The 17,071-nt window shown below is 37.4% G+C and overlaps 1 non-coding gene across 1 annotated transcript; it reads left to right on the forward strand.

Moving 5' to 3' along the window:
• The first annotated feature begins 161 nt into the window (after window positions 1-161).
• LOC131832916 (U6atac minor spliceosomal RNA) lies at window positions 162-286 on the forward strand. The gene has a single exon (XR_009354259.1). It is a non-coding gene; the product is annotated as a U6atac minor spliceosomal RNA (small nuclear RNA).
• The last annotated feature ends 16,785 nt before the right edge of the window (window positions 287-17,071 follow it).

Genomic DNA, 17,071 nt, shown 5'->3' on the forward strand with positions numbered 1-17,071 from the left:
GAGGAAAAATAGTCCATCAAGAAGTGTCACTCAATCATTCAAAATACAGAACAAAATAAAGAATTTACAGGCATATGAAGACTAAAATAATTTACCCAAGCTGAAACAGCTCTTAAAAGAGAAGTGACCTCAAAGGGAAGGCATAAAATTTAGACAATGATGTGTTGTATGAAAGGAGAAAAGGTTAGCACTCCTAGTGACAAGGATGGAAGAGGCTCTTGTCCTGACAACATGCATACAGTTAAGGCATTGCCACCTACTTCATGGCATCGAATCAACATCTTTGCACAGAAGTTCATAGGGGAAGTGGAGAAAATTAAATGGGAAGTCACCAGAGGAAGAAAAACCATGAGAGACTCTTAACACTAGGAAACAAAGAGAGGGTTGCTGGAGAGGAGTTTGGTGAGGGGTGGGGGAACTGGGTGATGAGCATAAAGGAGGACACGTGCTGTGAAGAGCCGTGTGTGTTATGTGGAACTAATCAGTTACTGAACCCTACATCTGAAACTAATGATGTACTTACTATATGTCGGGTCATTTAAATAAAAAATTTGAGAAAGAAAATTATAATGGGAACAAATCTTTAACTATTAGTAAATGTTTAGGTGACTATAAAAATAGAGTTGTTTTAACCAAAGTTCTATTTTGAAGTAACGACATTACCATTTAATTATAAGAAAGAAGATCAGTTCTGGAGGGAGAGCTCTTGTTTATAGTAAAATATTGAGGGCTGACTGATCAATGGGGTAGGGAAGGATGATTGGAAAAATCAGCATTTTTATTTGATTATAATATAGACCAATTCATGCAAGCATCATTAATGTGGGATATTATGCTAAGAATCAGGACATGATTCCATACTAAAGAGCCTGACTTCATTATTTGATGTTTGTCAATAAGCTATAAGCCTCATCTCTAGCTTTTCCCTTTCTAGCCAGTATTTGGGAAAGGTGATAAGAAAGCCAGTGTTCCCTTGCTTGATGCTGGCAGGCTTGATGCTGGCAGGAGTTTCAAGCCAATTAAGCCTCAGCCCACCTATAAAAAAAACCTCATTCAGGCTGCATCCCCTTCCTTTCCCTATTCTCTCTCAATCCATATTTGGGCCACCTTGGGACACCTGCCTTCATTTCTCAAAACAAAGAATACTTCTTTCAGTAACAGATCTTGTTCATCCCTTCTTAATATGTGTATGGCATTATCAATCAATCTCAACATTCAAAACAAATTTTGCATGGGTGTCTATCCTGTACATTCAGGCTTAAAGTACTTAGTTGAAGGTAAAAAAAAAAATTATTTATAAAATATTCAGTGGAGAAGCAAGACCACACTTTGGGTGAGTAAAACTGAGATCACTAACGAGGGACAGACACACATAGTATGCCTCCAAAGCTATACCCTGAGAATGACATGCCACCTAGATAGTTATCCAACTGAGAAGGCTTAATTTATAAATCAATCTTGAGCAAACAATGTATAAACCCCAAATAAGAAACAGCCTATTAAACAGGGGAGTTTGAGGGTGGGGGAACAGATTTTATTCTTCACAAATGTCAGTATCATAAATGACAAAGACTATAGAAATAGAACAAATTAGAGACCTGTCAACCAAAGGTAATACATGCCTTCAGACTGGGTTCTGTGCTATCAGGGAAAAATGATAATCAGAGACATTGGGTCAACTGACAAAAATGGAATATGGGTAGTGCATTCAAGTATTCTATCAATGTTAAATTTATTGAAACTAATAACTTCCTTTGTTACTTAAGAAAATATCTGGTTTTGTTTTGTTTTAAAAAAAATATATACTACTCAGGTTAAAAGGTCATGATGTAATTTATCTTTAAATCGTTCAGAAAAAATTGTGTGTATACACATTTGCAGGCATAGAGTATGCACATAAAAACATATGGATTAAAATAGTAATAACTGGTGCATCTAGGTATATATATATATCCCTTTTACTGTTATTGCAATTTTTTTTCTTAAAAATTAAAAGATCTTGCGTGCTCTTGAATATGTTTAGTCTTGAAAATATAAGAAAAAAATTAGTAATAGATTTTTAATCTACTTTAATTAAGCATCTTTAATTTAAGAAAATTTGGCAGCACACTTGGACATACATATCCCTGTACCCAATAAGCAATAAATACACGTTTCAAAACTCATGGAACATAAAGAAAGCTTGTCTAGGTATAAGATCACAAAGGATCTCTGACAACAATGGATTTCGAATAGAAATCAATGATAAGACGAGTGTCTTAAATTTGAAAACTTAAAATAATTCACATGATACAAAGAAAATCAAGTTGGAAAGAATGTTATTTTTTTAAAGATTTTATTCATTTATTTGACAGAGATCACAAGTAGGCAGAGAGTCCCGCAGAGAGAGAAGGAGAAGCAGGCCCCCCGCTGAGCAGAGAGCCTGACACAGGGCTCAATCCCTGGACCCCGAGAATGATCTGAGCCGAAGGCAGAGGCTCAACCCACTGAGCCACCCAGGCGCCCCAGAAAGAATATTCTTATAAATGAATGATATCTAAAGATCCAATGATACAACTGGTAGGAAGCAGATATTTAAAAATGGTCCTTAGAGGTATCATATAGTCATACTCAAGGTTTTTTGTTTTTTGGGTTTTTTTGTAAAGATTTAAGTAAAAACGTTCATCTACAAAAGCTGAAACAGAACATAATAAACCAAATGAAAACAGATGGAGTAAAACCAGATAAAAGCAGAAATTCATCTAATAGAAGACTTGATGTGAGAGTAAATAAAAGCAAATAAATTCAAAACCTTTATCTTTAGAAAATTGACAAAGCTTTAGCTAGACTTAGTGGAAGAAAATGAATACTAGGAAAGAAGAAACATAACTCCTAGGACAGAGTTTCTGTTTAGTACGTTTAGTAGGAAAGAGTTTCTATCTGTTGTCTGAATGACAAAAATAAATAGAAAACAAAATGGCTGCTTTTCTAGAAAAATAACAATTACCAGAACCACCCCAAACAGTAGAAAGTTGAAACAAACTCTTCCAAAATAGTAACCAAATTTACCTCAATAAAAAAAATGCTAAAACATCCACCCTAAATGACTCTAACCAGCAAGGAAAACTTCATTATTTTATTATCTAATAGGTTAAAAAATATATACAGAGAGAAAATTTCCAAATACTAAGAGGCTAATATAGTTTGACACCAAACCAAAGAAGTTTTAGAAAAGAAAATTAGAGCATTTTCTTTGTTTACATGACTGCAAGAATGGGGACAAATTTAAACACATCCTTCATGAACATTCTAAACCAGTTGAGATGACTCACTTATTCTATTTGTTGAGATACAAGTCTCTGCTACTAGGCTCTTAACATCAAGAACAAGCCCTGTGAATTTTCCACTTGGACACCATGGTTGAAAAGCTTATAAACAGGGATAAGCATAGAATCAACTATGGAAAGTGTGTGTGTGTGTGTGTGTGTGTGTGTGTGTGTGTGTGTGTCTGTGTGTTTTGTTTCTATCTAGATCTGCGATCCGTAGACTCTATCCCTAAAGAAACTGATTAGGTATAGGTAGACACAGACAGGACCCATACATGGTTATTTAAGACAAAACAAACCCTTGGTGATCCAATGCCCAGCTCTAATAACTACAATGCTTGAACACAGTACAATGTCTATACACAAAAGATGTTAATTGCCTAGTAAATACAACTCAGTATGTGATGTACCTACCCTGTCCCTAATGCAGAGCCCTTTCAGAGTGTGGTTCTTACCAGGTTTTTGTCTCGATATCTGCCTTTGCTTACACTGCACTGAACCCTCAAGGCTCACTCTTCCTGCTTCCTTACCTTATGAAAACCCATAAACTGTAAAATCCACTGGATTCCTGGAACAGAGAAACCATGGAAAGAAACCAGAAAGGATAGAAACTCTCACTCTAAGGAGTCAATACTCAGTGAGTACATGGCTCAGACATGAGGAACCAGATAGTTAATAGTCAACATTTTCCTGTCGAGATTTGCTGTTTCAGTGGCTATAGTATTAAAGGTCTTTGTGGTCTTCCTCCTGAGATTCAAGATTTTAGCATTATACTTTTCCCACGAATAAGGAAAAAGTATGTTGGAGAAATACAAAAGCAATGTTTTATTAACTAGTAGTCTTTTCTATGCAGTATCTTTGATCAGTTTATAAACAAATAATCTATCATGGCTCAGCAAGCAGTTGCAAACAAGGGACATCACTATTTAGAGGTGAGAAGTCTAATGTCTCAGGACAGGACCACTTGGAAGGGTCCATCTTCCCCACTTCATTTTTCACCCCCACACATTCAAATCTCCTCCCCAGCTTGCTGATGCTGTGAATCCCTTTGAGTGGAAAAGTAAAGTAAAGGGCTGAGGAGTCTCCTGCGGGACTGTGCATCCCATGGAATGAAGATGCCAAACAGAACCGTCTTGATGTGGTAATAGTGACGTAGTCACCACAGTGGGGAAGTCCATACCTTGCATATACTATGATAGCTGTTATGGATCCATACCTGATGCTAAATATGTCAAGATGAGGGTTGAAGGAGGGAGATAAGGGGTAGGAAGAAGATTCCAGTTACTCCTGGAAAACTAAAGAACTATGCAATTCATTTATTAGAAGAAACTAAGGACACCCAAGTAGCATTGAACTGCTAAAGGCTGAGTGACTTTCCCTCACTTGTCTACACACCTGGTGCAACCATGGCACCAGGGGGGCACCCACATTAGCTGATACACTTCTTTCAGTTTGGTGCTCTGTAGTGTAGATATACAACAAAAATCCATGCACATCTTCCTGGTGATTTGAGAAAACCCTCCTCATAGGCAGGGTAAGGAGGAAGAAAATCCGAGATCCGGATTTTCCCAGAGGGGAGATCATTTGAGGGAAATTTGAGTTAATTTGTCAAATAACAACTGATCTCATCTGTGACTGATGATTAAGGAACCCAGTGTTATTCAAATATCATCTTTCACTAATGACAGATTTAAATGCAAAAGAATTACTGACGTTTGGTCAAACACAGATGATTCTGTAGAGGAAAGTAGAAATACATTTTCCTAAATACTTCACCAAGGACATAATCTGACAGACACTGCTATTATGCAAGGAACACCACTGGAAGAATAAGTTCACGAATAAGTTTTTCCATGAAGTGTGCCCTAATGTTTCATCCCATTGTGTCTACCCCAAGAGCATAGGAAAATTAGGAGGAAAAATTTCAAGTGGGGTCTGCTGTTAGGCAAGACCTAATTTCTCTAATTTAAATATTATCTTCCAATCACTTTAAGGGGACCTCATAGTTAGAATAGGAAACATTTTTTCTAAGTCTTTCTCCAAAGTTTATTTCCTCCGTGGGTGAGTTAATACTATGGTAGCTTCTGATCTTCTCTTCTTAAATATTGTATTTGTTATGTTCATATTCACCTCACAGACACAGGTAATTGGTTATACACATAAAATATGAAGTAATAAAACCAACTAACAAATATTAACTGATGACCTCCAACAGGGCCACACACTCCCTGATACTAGGTGCATTAGTGACTAATACAGGGTCTATTCTACAGTTGCTGATGATAAATTTTGGAAGAACAGATGAATGTACATGACACAACTGCAAACCACAAAAATGGTTCATGATTAGATTTTGCATTGCATGACTATTCATGAGACAGACTAGAGAGGGGTCAATGTGGTTTGAGTTACTAAGAAAATTTTTGAGGAAACTAACTTGTGTTATCACTTGAAGGACAATTAAGAATTGTAGAGGCAAGAAAAACATTAGAATTTTTTTTAAATGGCCATCTAATATCTGAAGCTTTTCCCCTATTTGATGAGTTCCTACTGTCTAACATGGAATTGGCCCACCAATATAGAGACTGCAAGTGCTACACAATCTTTCCTCTAATTAGCCCTTGCAGTGTAGACGTGGACACATGACCAGAGTTTGCCAAATCAAATGTTCCTATCCCAAACTACTAATCAGAGGCTGATGTTGAAGGAAGTAGGGGCCATTTGCCAAGGAGCCAGGTATAGAATATCTTCACTGAAGCAGTTCGAGGCATAATTTTGGGTATCACTCTTGGCTTCACAGCCTCAAACTTGGCTCCCTGGTTTCCTGAATATTCTTGTTATCTACCTTATATTCTTTCAATAAATTTAATTTTTTATTTACACTAACTGGAGGTAGCTATTACTTTCTATGAACAATCCTTAGTAAAGTAGGAATATTGCAACCATAGAGGTATGAGAGATAAGACCAGAGAGAAAATCTAGCACATCTTAAGAGTTTTAGGAGGCTGCCTTTTAGTTTTATTGTTTCCTTCACTGTGCATAAATATTTTTGTTTTGTTGTAGTCTGAATAGTTTATTTTTGCTTGTTTCCCTTGCCTGAGGAGCCATATCTAGTAAGAAGTTGCTATGGCCAACATCACAGAGGTTATTGTCTGTGCTCTTTTCTAGGATTTTTATGGATTAATTACTTACATTTAGTTCTTTCATTCATCTTGAATATATTTTTGTGTATGGTGTAGAAAAGAAGTCCAGTTTCAATATTTCTGCACAGTGAAGGAAACAATAAAACTAAAAGGCAGCCTATGGAATGGAAGAGAATATTAGCAAATGACATATCTGATAAAGGGTTAGTATACAAAATATATAAAGAATTTATAAAACTCAATACACCAAAGCTGAATAATCCAACGTAAAAATGGGCTGTTGACATGAATAGACATTTTTCCAAAGAAGATATCTAAAGATGGCCAACAGACACATGAAAAGATACTTAATATCATCAAGGATCATCACGGAAATATAAATTAAAATTGAAATGCAATATTACATCACACCTGTCAGAATAGCTAAAATCAATAATACAATAATGAAATCTTGTCGTTTCCAAGGACATGGTTGGATCTAGAAAGTACTATGTTAAGTGCAATAAGTCATTCAGAGAAAGGCAAATACCATACGATTTCATTCATATGTGGAATTTAAGAAACAAAACAAATGAACAAAGGAAACCAAAAGAGAGATGCAAACAGACTCAGTTATAGAGTATACAAAGCGATGGTTATCAAGGGTATGGGTTAAATGTGATGGGGATTAAAGAGTGCACTTGTTTTCATGAGCACTAAGAACGGTATGTAAGTGGTGAATCAATATATCGTACATCTGAAACTAACAGTGTATGTTAACTAACTGGACTTAAAAAATAAATGAAAGAATGAATTAATATGAAAAAAAAGAGTTTTAGGAGGCAATAGCCTGGTTTTGGAGACGTTGGAAAAGGGATAATCATCTTTTCTCAGACCTACTGGATATGTCCACATGGGTTGATCAAATTAATCACAAAACATCAGACAGGATGCTAAAAAAGAAAGTTTTAGACAAAAAGAAATCTAAACCAATTACCCATTGTCCTCTTCTCCCAAGCTGATTCTGATACATCATGGTTTGGTATTAGGATGATTCTTTCTAGTTGAACTGGGTAGCAAAGAATGTACTATCAATGAATTCTTCTAATCAGATCTTAATATACCTTCTTTGCATCCCATCAAGACAACTCTATGGAGTCTCTGAGGGGTAAGTCTGAAAATATTCCACATGCATCACGGAAAAATAACCACTGGAAAACTTGTTTTAAAATGTCAATGCCCTGGCCATTCTCCCCAAGGTGGATTCAACAGATGGCTATGGAAAGCTCTGGGATCTGCATCTTAACAAGCTTCCTGGGATAGTCTTGAACACATGAAAGTTAGGGAAACAGTGACCCAACAGCTCAGGCTGTTTCAGCACATCATCCAAAGGTATCATTTCAACTACTGATGGAAGCATGGTCTTCTACAGAGTTTTTAGAAGAAAAACCCTAACCAACAAAAACAGGTTCTGCTTCTCTCTGGTTTGTTTGTTGATCATTCAATCTGAATTGGGGTTACTTTATTCATATAATCTCCTACTAGAAACAGTATCTAACTACTGCTTTACCCTCTTCATTTTAATTATGTATGCCAAAATTTATGTTAATATAGGACACATTCTCTCTTGGCAATGCCATGTGGACCATTATAAAATATTTCTAGCAACTATCAAAGCAGCCAGTTTATACCAGAATGCATTCATCAGGACTCTTAATGATTATCCTCCCCAAATGAGGGAAGGACATAATCTTTAAAAAGTTTCCCATTCACATGGGTCAAAGATATAGGAAAAATAAGTCTGGGTAGATAGAAAATAACCAGATGTATGGAAAATTTAAACTGAAGATCATGAGTACATAACAAGTGTAGTGAGAATTATGCTGCCCACTTTTTGCACATTAATCACAGTAGCATGCATTCTCAAGAACCTCAGGTTTACTTTCTTGAATAGATGGTTTTATTTGTTTCCTCTGGATACTGTAACAACTTACCACAAACTGGATGACTTTAGACAGAAATTTATTATTTCACAGTCTTGGAGGCAGAATTCTAAAATGAAGCTGCTGGTGTGGCCATCCATTCTCTTCCTCTTCCTGCCTCTGGTAGCTGTTGGCATTCTTGACTGGTGGTCCCATCATGCCAAATCTCTGCCTCCCTGGTCATGTTGCCACCTCCACTTTTGATGGACAAATATCCTTCTGCTTCACTCTTTTAGTAACACTTATCATTGGATTTAGAGCCTATTTGGATAATCCAGGATAAAATCCTCCTTTCAAAATCCTTAATTTAATCACATCTTTTGGCATATAAGGTTAATATTCACTGTCATCATATAAAGTAATACTCTTAGATTTCAGAGATTAGGATACAGACCTATCTCTTTGGAGGCTACCATTTAGCCCACTACAGGGGTCTTAACATTAGAATGAGGGGGAGGCTATATCCCATCCAAAATAAAACTAGCACTTTACGTGTTTTCCTGGGGAGAGGGTTCATGGTTTCAGTTAGATTTCCAAAATGTTCTTGATTCAAGAAAAAAATTAAATATTGCTTTAGTAAAAGAGGAAGTTGGATATGCCTGGAGAATAGGTAGTCCTACTTCCTCAATTGCCAAAAGATTTATTAAAATATTCCCTTATACCTCTCCCCAACTTCTTTCTCTGTTCCCATGAGCTCCTGGGCTACCGAGGCACCTTGTATGTGTCCATCATCAGCTCCCAAAATGATGAAAGGGGGGAATTTGCCTGTTACTGTGTGGCTTCCCTCAAATCACTACTTATCTCTGGGGCTCAGATCCTCTCATCTTCAAAGAAGTCAAACAGTCCTAAACGAAATGATTTTCTAAGGCCTTTCTGGATTTCTCCTAAGAATAGGAAGTCATTATAGAATGGCGCCAACCCATCAGCCACCATGACTGCTTCAAGACTTTTACTGTATAAAACGTCATGCCTTCATATTTCCTGGAATCTCTCCCACTCCATCCAGGTCCCACCAAGAGGGGAAAAAAATACACTTATTTTTTTCGATCCTAAGAAAGGAGAATGGGATTTATCTCAACAAATAGCAGCTGCAAAGATCTTCTAACCTCTGGTAAGGGGGCTTCCTAGATGAGACGATGTTAAGAGCCAAATAGAGAAAGAAGAGGGGATAAAGCTATAGACAAAACATGGAATGATGAGTGTTCTTTAAATTCACAGCATCAGGCCTCAATCTTTTTCTTCTGTCAAGTTAACCCTCTTCATTCCAGCAGCCCCTACCTCTACATTCACATTCTATTTCTACTTGAGTTATTCAAATTCCCATCTAATTACCAATTCACTGATTTCTGAAGATATAGATTCATCTGTAAAGCATGCATATATGCTGTGTTTGTTCAACTCTATTATTTTTTGCCAAATAACTTTTAAATGTTTACTCATTAGTGTATAGCTTCATGTGCTCATTTCTTTCATTCTAATACCAATTAAATATAACTATTAATGTACAGGAAAAAAAATTAATTTCAGAAAGTGTCTATGAACTACCCAACTTACTTGTAAACCTGTGGTATTCATTTCACTTTTAGGAAAACTGTCTTCATTAATTCATTTATTTAATTAGACATGTGCCTGCTATGTGCCATACCCCAAGGATTTCATACCCAAAGGATATTTTTTTAAATATCACTAAGGGATAAAAATATTTGACCCCGATTTAAAGGGCATCCACTGATCAAGCAGAAGAGGAGAGTAGTGTAAGGGTCACCTGAAGCACATTTGCAATTACACAGGTATGTGCTTATCTCTACTCTTCGGAAAATGGTTAGAGAAAAAGATTAGATTCCAGGAAACCAACTAGTAATGACTCATGAACTGCTTGTCAGTTTGTCAGCTTTCACCCCATTTAAGGATGCCCTACCTAGCAATCGGTTTTATAACTCAGACTCTCTACTGTGAACTGGGCAGTCTCAGAAAGCATAAATCCCTAGCCTGATCGCATACTTGCCAAGAGAAAGGTTCTTCCAGGACATCTGGAATGCAGGTTTTATTGAAGGAACTAGAGGTAAAAAATGGCAAATATCTTTGTACACTGGAATGCAGAATTCAAGCAAGAGATCACGTGGATGAGAAGCCCTTGGGTTCTTACAGAAGACAAGACTGGAGATAGTGGAGACCATTACAAGCCATCAATGGCCTGAAATGTACAGACCAAGCACCTAGAAAATGAAGTCCAGAGCCAGTTGAGGAGTCACAGGGCTGTTCCCTAAGTGGCTATAAAATTACTGTCCTTGGACCTTTCTCTTCTGGACTATCTCTTTCTGGACTCTTTCTTTATATAATTGAGAAATCTTAAATAAATGAATCTTGGTATATCATGGTTATCATAGTGCAGGTTCTAGGGTCAAATACACCCGGGTTCAAATGTTTCTTTCTAACTATATGGTCTGGAAAGAATAATTGTCCATTTAGTTTCCTCAAATACAAAATATATTTTGGGGAGAATTAAAACAATTCATGAACACATGGCCCAGATCTGCTATGCAAAAATTGCTCAGGAAATGTAGCCAAGATCATAGTTACTCTATTAATCAGCCCAAGTCAGGAGTCAAACCTGAATAACAGATCCATGAATGACCTGGACAGTAAAAAGTAGATCTGCAATAGATACTTGCTAGACAAAAATGGACTTAGATTAGTAAATAGAAGCAGACCAGGAAAACACATTTTCCAGAGACTGAGTGCCAAACTTACTAGGTGCGACAGAGGAGCATTCAGTAATATGAGGCCCTGGGCCATACCATAGGAGATAGGAGAACTTGTACGGTAGTTCTAAATGTAATCACGGAGACCACTTTCATTTTTGAGCACTTAAGGAGTTAGGGATAAGCACAAAATCTATTACAAAAATACTTTTGTACCTACCACCTAGACTTGAAACAATTTTCATATTTGTTTCTAGGGTTTGCATTTTTTTTTTTTTTTTAAGGAATTACAACCTCACAGATAAAGACCCCTTACCCTCTCATTTTCTTGGCAGGTCATTTTTTTTTTTTTTTAAGGTTTATTTATTTTAGAGAGAGAGAAAGAGAAAGAGTGTAGGAAGTGTGAGAGCACAGGAAGAGGAAAGAATTTCCAGCACACTCCCCGCTGAGTGTAGAGCCCCATGAAAGGGGTCTTGAGTTCATGACCTTAGCAGACAAGAGTCAGATGCTTAACCCACTGAGCCACTCACACGTACCTCAACAGGTCATTCTAATAAGCACCGAAAGTGGAACTCCCTGTTGAAGGTAGGTCGTCTTCCCACTCACACCAGCTTTCCCAATTTTCGTCCCCCAGACCCCAAACAAAAGCCATGCTACACCACAGTCAAAATTAGCACTCTACCTTCAGTTATTAGAAACTTGGAAAAAGCAACATACTTAGCGGTCACAGGTTCTCCCTACTTGCTAATTCACCATAAGACTTCACACATTTCAACTTGGTTTTCTCTCCCTGCCTGCTGGGAAGTGAGTCCATTGGATTCCAATGGACTCTGTGGAGCGAGTCCACAGAGCACCACTTGCCTACAAAGGTCTGAAACATTCAGATTTGCTTTTTAGAAGTTCAACTGCACATCTCCCACACTCTAACCCAATTCCTCCCTGGAGAACCCCTGACAAAGATGTAAAATTAGAAAAACACATCAATGAATTGGACCAGTGACACCCCAGAAAGTCAAAAGAGATCAAATCTTTCTGTCAGTCTCTCACCTAATTACAGCACCACAGTTGCTCATTATCCATCTTCTTTGCAAGCTGTGTAAGCAGAGAGATTGCAGAACACTTAACAATTGCAGGGGTTATGGGGCCCTGAAAGATATACCCTTGGGACTCTATGAAGTATGTTTTAAGCAATGGTGAGCATAAATTCAGCCTGTAGAGTTATTTGGGTGAAAGGTACCACATAAATGCAGCTCATTATCACTATCATTAAACAACTGTTCAGGATGAGCAAAGCTCTGTCTCTGCACCCTCTCTTTCCCATAGTAAATAAAATGTCTGAATTGGTCCTTGTCTATTGATAGAAAAAAAAAATTCCAGCTCAGGAGGAAATTTTGACACTTGGTTTTTCAAGTCTAGGTAATTAATAGGCAAAGTACCTTACTCTCCACTTTACAAGTGCTCTGAAATTCTCAGGCCAGGTTCTGATCCACATCCTTGTTTCTCTTCACAAATAAGACACACTTCACATCTAATAACTCTAAGTTACTTATCCTGTTGATGGCCCTGAGGTTAGGTGTACATTGCAGACGCCAAAGGAGAAGATGAACGAGGAGGCACTAGGGTCCACGGAGAAGACAGGACGGAGGCAGGCACAAACAGCAGCAGGTCTCATCAGTTGGCTTCAAATAAAACCTCAGAACTACTGATGAACAACAGCATCGCCTGGCTAACATTGGGGTAGGTCATGCCATGTAATCAAGGGAAATCCAAACACCTGTAATAAGGGCACATGTTACATTCTGACTGGGGGAGATGATGATTCTTCAATTAATATGCATTAGGATCACCTGGAGGAGTGGCACAAAACAGATTTCTGGGCCTAGGATTACTGAAGCAGTACGTAAAGGCTGGATCCAAGAAGTTTCTTTTCTTAGATGCTAGTACTACTGGTTTGGGAAAGACATGGGTGGAGGCTATGGGGCCAGACCTCACAAGGAGAGAGCAGGACTGGACGGAGTCCACTGCTGCCCTTGCTAAACTTCAGTGCTACACGTCCCCTCTCTGGGCCTCAGCTGAGACATGTGAACTAGACCTGAGCTTCTTGAGGTCCATTTCTTTCCATTTGCAACTCAATGACCAGGATGCCAGTGAAATGCACATTCTTGGACCCCAGCTTAGCTATCAGAGTCCTGGGGCTGGTGCCTAGGCATCTGTAGCTTAACCATCATCCCAGCTGCTACTTACCCTCCTTAAAGTTTAAGCAATGCTAAACTATATAACTTCGAGTGCTCCTAGCAGCTCAGAAATACCATAAACTCTGATAATAAAGAAAAAATTCATTTTCTGCTCCTGAGGAGATAATAATCATCACCTCCATGTATAAATAAACGTCAGGGCTTAAAATTCAGACAGATTATTTTAAAAAGAATAAACCAAATCCTGGCTATATATTAGATTTACCTGTATTGCACCTAAAACAAAACACAGGCACAGATTCTAGTTTAAGCCCACAGTTTTGGAATCAGAGTAAAGGCAAAAGAGGTAAGAAGATCTGAGGGAAAAAGCAATAGACTCTCAACCACTCTTTTCCATTTTCTTATTATTTCTCAAAATTCTTATCACTGGTATTAGGGGTCTCCAGAGAAAGAACCAACAAGTGTGTCAGTTTGTGTTTGTGTGTGTGTGTGTGTGTGTACAGACAGGTAGGTTAAGGGATTGGCTCACACAATTATGAAGGCTGACAAGACCAAAATCTGCAGGCAGCAGGCGCGAGTGTCAGGGAACAGACACTGACAGTTCAAGTCTAAAGGCCATCTCTGGCAGAATTCCTTCTTATTCAGGGGAGGTCAGTCTTGGTTTTGTTAAGGCCTTTAACTAATAGCATGTAGACAACTCACATCATGAAGGGCAATCTGCGTCACTCATAACTTACCCATTTCAATATTAATTTCATCTAAAAAACACCCTCACAGAAACATATAGAATAATATCTGAACAAATAGCTTGGCACCAGGGCCTAACCAAGTTGACACACAAAATTAAGCATCATTTCACTCTCTAACCTACTATGTATTATATCTCTTCATGATATTTCTCATCTGCTTGACATGAATGGAATGAAAATGAGCTCCTCTGGTGCAGTGTTGGTCTGCTTTGTTCATTAATGTATCCCCAAAGTCAGGACGAATATTTCATGCTTTGTAGGAATAGAATAAATATGTATGGAATAAATCTTTATCATCATCATTATAATCCTCGTCACCTTCATTCAATGTCACATGGTCCAAAAAAAGCAAAACTGAAACCCCAATATATTACCTTCTTATCCAATGCTCTTTCCATTTCTATAATGAAAAATCTATCTTCAAAATGATCTATAAGCCCTAGGATTCTCCCAAATAATGTGAGTGCTTTTTTTTCATTGAACAGGGTCTATGTTCTTTAAAATCCACAGATTACTCTTGGGCTTGGCTATGGGTATCCTCTTTCTTTTTCCAGATAGGGCCTGAGAGCTTTTCTTCAGCATGGTGAAGGAGCATCCCCATCCTCCTATTACCAACTAAAAGCTAGAGCTCAGCTGCCCAGAACATTGATAATAATGCTAATTGGAAATTATTTATAGCTGTAATATCCCTTTTATATCTTGACTGTCTGAGTTACAAGATTCCTATTGCCAAGATTCACAGTGACAGGCTATGGCTCATTTGGTTTCTTTACCTCCTCCATTCACCATCTCAGATTCATGGCCCTGAACTTACCAGTTATTTATGAATAATTCCTGGGCATGGCCCTCAGTGGTAGAGGAAGAGTGTTGGATTCAGAGTGCTTTGGATATTCATAACCTGTGCAAGACGTTTTAATAAATGACTGCCCAATCCTGTCAAAGAGAAACTGAATGAAAATTGATACACCCTTTTGGAAACAAACTGGCAATAACGTGTGTCAAGAAATTTAACAGCAATCTTATTCTTTGACTCAGTAATTCCACTTTAGAGAATCTATCCTAAATGCTAAGAAAGATTGATACTCAAAGATGTCCATCATGATATTTGCACTAATAGCAACTATTGGTAACAACTTAAATACCCAACATAGGGTTTTATTTAAATCACAGCCAGTAAATAAAATAAGAAAAAGAATAAAAAAGAATAAAAGACAATTTAAATATTGTTTGCAACATGGAAATAAAATTCTTCATTATGTTTAGTAAAAATTCAGTACACAAAATTACTTTGTAAAGTATAATCCAATATAAAATTAAAGAAAAAATAATGTTAAGATGGAATAGAGGGGAAAAAAAGATAATATTATCACTGCTTTTATTTGGTTAAAGATATGAGTGATTTCCAGGTTTCAAATATAATGCATATATATAACTTTTTGACTCTCATTCTGAATAAGGACACAGTGCTAGTTATTAATTTTCAGGGGACAAATTTTATTAATTTTTAATCTCTTTTACCCACAGCCAAGGCCAAGATTAATATGTTACTGTTTGCTTCTCTTAGCTGTTGTGTGCTTTTTATTTTTCCTTGTCCATCCTCTCACTACATAGCCCTTGTATAGAGTGACCATGTAATTCATTGTCTAAACCTTCATATTTCTGAGAGGGAAGCAGCTGCTATTAACAATACTGCAGACACAACAGGCATGAACAAGGACTGTCCTAGGTGAAGGAGGTCACCCTCCATTGAGACTTTTCATTTCACCAGCTGAGAATTAGGATGGGGTCTCATGATCAAATATCCACCAGGTATAGTTATAAGGCCTTCTTTCCTGCCATTGCTTTGACTGCTGGAACCCAAGGTTAAGGCTCCCAGTGTCCCCAAAGTCAACTGCTGTGCCAGCCTTAATTCTTTGGTTTAATAGTCTGGATTCCTACCCTGATTTTGTTTTTAGATCCTGTGTATTTTCCTCGAGGTCTTCAATGTCTGTGTATTTAAAGAAACTTCTTGTATTTTATTGGGATCTTTGGTATATTATAGTAGAAGTTACCCTCTTCCTCACCACCACCCAACTTTCTAGTCCATAAATTGCCAGAATTTTGAAAAGGTCAATTAACAGTTATTAAATCTCTTGGGGAACTTTTGGAATATTTGTTTCCCAAGCTTGTCTCCAGAGTCAGTGGGTGATATATGGACATTGTATAGTCCATGAGCAGGAGTCATTGCTGAAGTCACAAAGCCTGGCACTTTGGCACAAAATATACAATAAGTGTTTACAGTATATGTAAGTATAAAAGAGTAAGTGAATGACTGAATGAACAATCATTTACAAAATCACATGATGTTTTATTGTGCTTTACAACAATATCATGTTTTCTTTCTAGCTCAAGAAGTATGCAACTCTATTATTCGACCTCAAAATAGTATAAATAGTTGCACTAGATCATCTTACCTGATTTTAGTCCTAATTAGAGAATAAGTACTTAAATTTATTTTTTTTTTTTTACCTAGTATACTTTATTCAATGTGGATCTTTTGAAAAGGTCAATTTACAAAAGATCTGATGGAGAGAGAAGACAAAACTGTCTTTGTCCAAAGACAGAATGAAACACGCTTCCTATTACCAAACTAAGCAGATGACTTTCAGAAAATATTAGCTCAACTCTCCTGGAGACATTTTATTGTGGGGGAAAAATGTGGACTAAAATAGTGGGTTTGACAGTGAATTCTTTCATAAATATCACTGAGAGGTAGGGTTAAATCAAGACAAAAACTCAGGTCTCTCGGCTCCCTGTTAGATATTGTTGCCATGGCTGATTCACACCACTTTTCCTTAGCTAAGTACTCTGCCTCCTTCTCAAAATCCTTCTCATCTGTATCTTTACTCCTACTCCTTCTCAATATGGCCTTTAAACAACAACAAAAAAAAATCTCTTCCCTTATCCACAGTTTTCCTAGTTTCTTTCACTTAAGTTCTTGGAGCTCTGGGTGTAGTACATGAACAATGACATTTGG

This window comes from Mustela lutreola, chromosome 5, assembly GCF_030435805.1.
Source record: "Mustela lutreola isolate mMusLut2 chromosome 5, mMusLut2.pri, whole genome shotgun sequence".
Classification (NCBI taxonomy): domain Eukaryota; kingdom Metazoa; phylum Chordata; class Mammalia; order Carnivora; family Mustelidae; genus Mustela; species Mustela lutreola.